This window comes from Aegilops tauschii, chromosome 5 (genome assembly GCF_002575655.3).
Source record: "Aegilops tauschii subsp. strangulata cultivar AL8/78 chromosome 5, Aet v6.0, whole genome shotgun sequence".
NCBI classification, from domain to species: Eukaryota; Viridiplantae; Streptophyta; class Magnoliopsida; order Poales; family Poaceae; genus Aegilops; species Aegilops tauschii.
Window position 1 is genome coordinate 58,588,476 of NC_053039.3, and position 6,716 is coordinate 58,595,191.

Genomic DNA, 6,716 nt, shown 5'->3' on the forward strand with positions numbered 1-6,716 from the left:
CGTCCTATTTGAGATATCATGGGCTTTCACAAAGACAAGTATAACAAGGATTCCAATGAGAAATAGCGCCTAAAGAACAAGGTATGTGTGATAAAATCATCGTGCTTGGTGCATTTGTCGTCCCATCACTACTGAAGCTGAATTGAAATTCTTAGAACAATGCCCACGTTTGTAAATGTGGCAGATCATAGCTGTCAATGGTGGAGCTTTAATTATTTTTGTTACCTTGCAGCCCAGGATTATATTGCTGTCCTCTGCTATTTATCAAACTTCATTGCCATACTGTAGTATATAGTCATGCTCACTCACTCTTCTCTCTCTACAATGTAATGGCACTGGCACTGAAATTATTCAATCTCTGTATAAAAGGACTCACCAGTATATACTGATAGCTAATTAGCCAGGACCTTGAGATGGAGTAATCAAGTGCTACTCCTCTCATTATCTAGTCTATCCATGCTATGACTGCATATTTATTTACTGTACCAAACATGTCCACTGCATATCTGTTTTTGTTATGCCAATAATATTTCAGTAAATTAGAATATACAGTAGTACTCCTTGTGACTATTCTTGAGATGGTCTTTCTTATTTTAGCTGATCCATCCCATGTGATATGCTAGATTCTTGTCATCCACTGTCCTTTTATTTGTTCCATGCTAAATGGACCTCTCATTAGTTGCTGTAGTTGTCAAGCAAAAAATTTAGTCCACTAACCCAAATTAATTCAAATAACTAAAATTAATCCAAATCAATTCAAATAATTCAAATAATTCCAAATAACCCAAATTAATTCAAATAACCCAAATAATTCGAATAAATTCCAACAAGGAGTTGATATACAAGGATTAGACAAGGCATACACAAGGGCATGACATAAGGGCATCTTTGTCCCCTCTTGACACAAGATTACACAAGACATACACAAGGAGCACCTGACTACATGACATAAGGGCCTCTTTGTCCCCTCTTGACTATATTCTTTCTCTGGCCACTTCTTCCCTTCCCTTCCTTTTACTTTTCTTTCTTTTCCCTTCTCTAGCTAATTCTTTCCTTTCATTTTCTTTTCCTATTGCAATTTCCATTTCTTCTATAATGGCCCTAGTATCAACAACTACCCGACTGTCGCAATATACATTGGTTATTTCCAGTCCAGCATTCTGAAAGCGATCCTTGTGCAAGTGGGGCAACTTATATTGATTTCCTCCTTTGTCTTTCATAACTTCAAACATGACTGCTTCTAATGTGATAAAGCTTCTGTGCAACTTGTCGGGATCGTAGTTCTTGAATTCCTCTTCCACACCCTGTACCAGTTCCTGGATGTTTGTAGGTGACCTGCAGTCGGTTAGAGACTGGAGAGAGTTATGGAAGCAGAGGTCCAAACAATTTAACTCAGGGCTATTTGGGGGCTGTTATAGCAATCGGATGTCAAGATCAGTTTGTTCCACAGCTTCTCGAAAAGCTACATCATTGGGAAGGACATGAGGCTTTGCGTTATCCTGTTGGATGAATATTGTTGCTCCCTCATCATCGTCAGGCCACTTATCCTGAATTGCCGGGATAACCTTATTTATTAGATAATCTCTGCACACAGGCCTGGTTACTTTCACTGATGTCAACACTTTTGTTCCCTTTGTTCTGTTCCGACTTGTCCGCTTCGCCTCAGTCTCTTCGACGAATGCCCAAATGACGATCTTCCCATCGAATGTTAGCTCCCCCTCATTGTTATATCGAGGCCTGGCAACAGTTGTTAGGAACATTACTTTCCCAATGCTGTGAGTGTTTGACACGGTGCGCTTCGGTTCAGGTTCTCCTGGAAGTACATAGTAACTATTCTTCACTCTCGTCATGTCAAACCACTTTTCATCGATGTGAACCATATTCGTCATTGGTTTGAACATAGCCCGAGAAGTTGAGATCGAATTGTCATCGACCATGGACATACAAAATTTCAATCTCGCAAGCTTGTTCTCTAGATTGAGGTGAGGCTTCACGGTGCTTGTGATGCGGTTGAGCTCATTCAACTGGAACCTCTTATGTAGGGTCGATCGGGCCACACCTAGAGACCGTGCCAGAGATCGAATCGTCCTTCTTTTATTCAGTGGGATTGTTGAGGTCCTCTCTAGATCCAGCTCCTTTCTCTTTCGGCCAGATCTTCCTGGCTTCTTGCTTGAGACATCTACTTATTTGCCATCGGCAATTTTCTTTTTGGCGTCTTCCCAGATTCTTTCAACAGATCGTACACTTATGTCCAACAGGTTTGAGACTAGCAGCTTGTCGTCTGGTTGAACAGACCCATCTCTGAGCTCGATTACTAGCAAGGCGAAGTAAACACCATGCCTCTCCTTATCTGACAATTCTCTTCTCTTCTCTTGAAGTATCCAATTCATAACTTCATCCTCTTCCTCTTGAGCTTCATCCTCTTTCCCTTCATCTTCTTGAGACATCCAATTCATAGCTTCATCGTCTTCCACTTGAGGCATCAAGTTCAAATCAATAGTTTCATGTTCTTCCTTTTGAGGCATCAAGTTCAAATCCATAGTTATGTTTCCTGCCATCAATGACAAAAGATGAGTACACCATGGTACCATAACAAGAATATACACACACAAATGAGTATGCAAGTCAAACAAGAAATGCCGCCATGGTACCATTTCTACAAATGGCTGCCATGGCACCATTTATAGAAAGGCTCATTAGCTTACAAGAGCCTCTAGGTTACTAGTAGAAGGAGGAGTACTACTGTCAACACTTTTGCCACCGAATTTCATATTATGATCATGGCACCATCAAGTTCAAATGCATTTTAACTGAATTTTCTGTGCATTTTGACACTGCATTTTATCCACATTAAACAAAAAGTACTCCTCCTTTTCTCCAGTGCAATGTTCCGTGCAAAGATCGCATCATAAGAACAAACATGGCACTTGTTGCTGAGCCTGGACCAGCAGGACAAGCATGCTACATGGCCATTTTCGCACTAGAAAATACACAAAACAAGCTGTGATCATGCAATGGTTATCTAAAACTTTGCCTGTTATAACAAAAGGTAGTCTTCTCAAAAGAAGCTACTCTGCCTTTGTAGCTTAATTCGTTCCTTAAATATAAGCCAAAAAATTATATGGATCGCATGGTTTTCAGATTTCTGGAGTTGACTGTATATGTTAAAAAAAAAGTAAACTGTATCTATGTCAATATGTGTTTAGAACCAGCCATGGAATGGTTTTTGCTCGGGATTTCTATCATATGCCCTTGGGTGCAGTATAGTCTGCCAAGCTTAAGAAGAAGTGAAAAGTAAGCGTGCTTATAAGCTGTGGTGTTCCACCTAAGCTAATACAGCTTACGAGGTTTGTCTCTTTGTTAGTAACTTATCAACTGAAACATGTAATGACCTTCAGAACAAACCCAGGTACCTATACTGGAGGAAAAGACACAGCTCGGCGAGGAGAGAATTCAGAGAGAAACAATAGACCGTGAGACATAAAACTATATACTCCAGAAATGAAACAGTGTGATCTTTGTTCCTTACTCGCTCGATAGTTCTAGAACCTGACAGATAGAAACTGCTGTTTCAGAAGGAAATGAAACAGAAACAACTAACCAAAGGGAAATCAGAGTGCCTTGAATCCCAAAATTAGTTTTCCTTCCATATGCAGAGATTTGTGTCTGGGTGTGGCCAAGACAAATTAGGATCACGACGCTGTGTGGTTGTCAGATCAGTTCAACTGATTCGGTTGACAGGAATAATGGGGACCTTGACTCAAGAATGCATTTTAAAAACTGCTTTGTTGCCTATCATCTTCTCTGATCCCCTCCTGCCATGGCTATGGATTTTCTCAATTAGCTCCAATGGTGGTGTCTTTAAGACATGGAAGTGTGCAATTTTTCTGTATGTGATCTCATATTTTTGCTCATGCGTGCTTTTTTCAGTTATTTTTTCCCATATTTTTGAAAGAACCATGCACAAAGGAAACAAACACTTGATCTGATGGAGTACCTTCTTCAGCTAGCAGTACTCTGATGGAGTAACTTCTTCAGAGGGCAAATAGCACCAGCAGCATCAGTCATGGCGGCAGTCAACAGCAACAACAGCAGCACAGGCAGAGGAGCAGTAGCATCAACACGGATCAGCAATAGCAGCATAGGCAGAGGAGCAGTAGCATCAACACGGGAAGAGGAGCAGCAGCAGCACCACGGGCTAGCTCCACGGGCGGCAGGGGAGAAACAGAGAAACAAGATGCAGCAACACGGGCTAGCACCACCGGCGGGCACGCAGGCAGAGAAGGAGCACGACGGCTGCGCGTGGGAGCTCGACGAGGACTCGCGGGAAACCACGGAGGGCGCGCGCGAGCTGCTGTCCACCAGATCGTGGAGGCTGGCTCCGGCGATGCCCTGTAACACCCCAGGAAGGAAGAGAGGGAGAGGGGATCCAGATCGGGGCGAGAGGAGGAAGGATGACTTGGGGAGGAAGAAGGAGGGATGAATTGCAGAGGAAGGATTCAGATACAGGAAATGTCAACACACGCATATCCCACACGGCCACAGGCGGCCACCATTTATCGTCACCCACGCAGCCACTTGTCTGGCCAGCTGGCTGGGCCCACCAGCCAGCTCTAAGGCACACCAATCAGCTGGTTGGGTGTGACATTCCTCCCTCCTTAAGACGGTGCGTCCTCATCTTCTTCTTCGACGTCGTCGCCGGTGTCGTCCTCCTTCCAGAGCTCCGTAGATGGAAAGCGGTGACGAAGAACGTCGTAATTCTCCCACGTCATTGGTGCGGAGTCCCCAGCTCCCCATTGGACCTTCTGTACCACTGGCGCGTTCCCCAGCTTCATCATGCGCCGGTCCAGGATGCGTGTGGGAGAGAGGCCGGTGGTGGAGAGGTCGGGCACCTTGGGCAGTTCTCCATCCACTGGCGTGAAGTCAGGTGTGAAGGGCTTCAATTGCGAGACGTGGAAGACGGGGTGGATCTGGCTCTCTGGTGGCAGGTCGAGCTTGTACGCGAGCGAGCCGATCTTCTCGATGATCTTGTAGGGCCCGAAGAACTTGAAGGCAAGCTTGGCGCACGGGCGATTGACCACCGAGCGCTGCGCGTAGGGCTGGAGCTTGAGCAGCACTTGCTCCCCTTCCTGGAAGTGGCGCTCGGTGCGGTTGCGGTCCGCGTTCTTCTTGAACCGGCATTGCGCGCGCTCCAGCTGGGTTCGTATGTGCGCGGTGTGCGCCGCCCAGTCCATCTCCTCGTCGGCGGCTGTCGATGCCTCCCAGGACGCCATTGTGCCCAGATTTGCTTCTTTGCCGTAGAGAGCCTTGAAGGGTGTGCCCTGAAGAGAAGCGTGGAACGTCGAGTTGTACCAAAACTCTGCCATGGGCAGCCAGCGACGCCATTTGTGCGGCCAATCGTGCATCGCGCAACGGAGATACATCTCCATGCACTGGTTCATGCGCTCACTCTGGCCGTCCGTCTGGGGGTGGTAGGCCGTCGAGTAGAGCAGCTTGGTACCGGTTCTGGCGAGCAGCTCGCGCGAGAGGTGACTGGTGAAGATCTTGTCGCGGTCGGAGACGATGGAGGAGGGGATGCCGTGCAGCTTCACCACGTTGTCCCAGAATGCCCGCGCCACTTGCGTGGCGTTGAATGGATGGCGGAGAGGGACGAAGTGTGCGAATTTGGTGAAGCGGTCGACGACCACCATGATCGTGTCGCAGCCCTCCAAGCGCGGCAAGCCCTCGACGAAGTCCATGGTGAGATCCTCCCAAGGCGCGGCCGGAATTGGCAGCGGGGCCAGGAGCCCCGACGGCTTGACGTGCTCGTGCTTGGCCTGCTGGCACACCGCGCACTGCTGCACAAATTCGTCGACGTCGCGCTTGAGGCCGCGCCAGTCGAAGTGTTTGCGCACGCGCTGGTAGGTAGCGGTGCTGCCAGAGTGGCCTCCCACGACGCTGCAGTGCAGCGCGGCGATGAGTTTGGTGCGCAGAGCAGCATTGCCACCGATCCAGAGGCGACCTTGGCGTCTGATAGTGCCACGGTAGAGCTCATAGCCGTGCTCGTCGGGGTTGTGCAGAGCGAGCTGTTGCAGCCGCTCTTGTGCATCCGCGTCGGTGGCGTAGGAGTTGATCACCTCCTGTACCCAAGCTGGCTGGCACGCCGAGAGCGCAGCCACCTCGAATTGCTTGCCCACGTGGGAGAGCGCGTCGGCAGCACCATTGTCCAGCCCGCGTCTGTACTGGAAGCGAAACTAGAGTCCCACCAGCTTTGCCATGGCCTTGCGCTGGAGCTCTGTTTCCAGGTGCTGCTCACCGAGGTTGCAGAGGGACTTGTGGTCCGTGACGATGTCGAAAGGGTTGCGCTGCAAGTACTGGCGCCACTTGTCGACGGCCATCATCACGGCGAGGAACTCTTTCTCGTAGGTGGACAGCTTCTGGTTGCGCACGCCCAGTGCCTTGCTGAAGTAGGCCACCGGGTGGCCATCTTCCGCCAGCACCGCGCCAACCCCCGTGTCGCAGGCGTCCGTCTCGATCGTGAACGGCCGCTCGAAGTTGGGCAGCGCCAGGACTGGTGTGGTGACCATGGCGCTCTTGAGCATGTCGAACGCCGCCTGCGCCTGCTCGGTCCAGGAGAAGCCCTTCTTGGTGAGCAGCTGCATGAGCGGCTTGGCGATGATGCCGTAGTGCGGCACGAATTTTCTGTAATAGCCGGTGAGGCCCAGAAACCCGCGCAG

The 6,716-nt window shown here is 48.8% G+C and overlaps 1 long non-coding RNA gene across 1 annotated transcript; it reads right to left on the reverse strand.

Moving 5' to 3' along the window:
* Window positions 1-1,018: 1,018 nt before the first annotated feature.
* Window positions 1,019-4,528, reverse strand: LOC141023285 (uncharacterized). The gene is made up of 2 exons (XR_012184090.1): window positions 3,998-4,528; window positions 1,019-2,551 (listed from the first exon to the last, which is right to left on the reverse strand). It is a non-coding gene; the product is annotated as an uncharacterized lncRNA (long non-coding RNA).
* Between the last annotated feature and the right edge of the window lie 2,188 nt (window positions 4,529-6,716).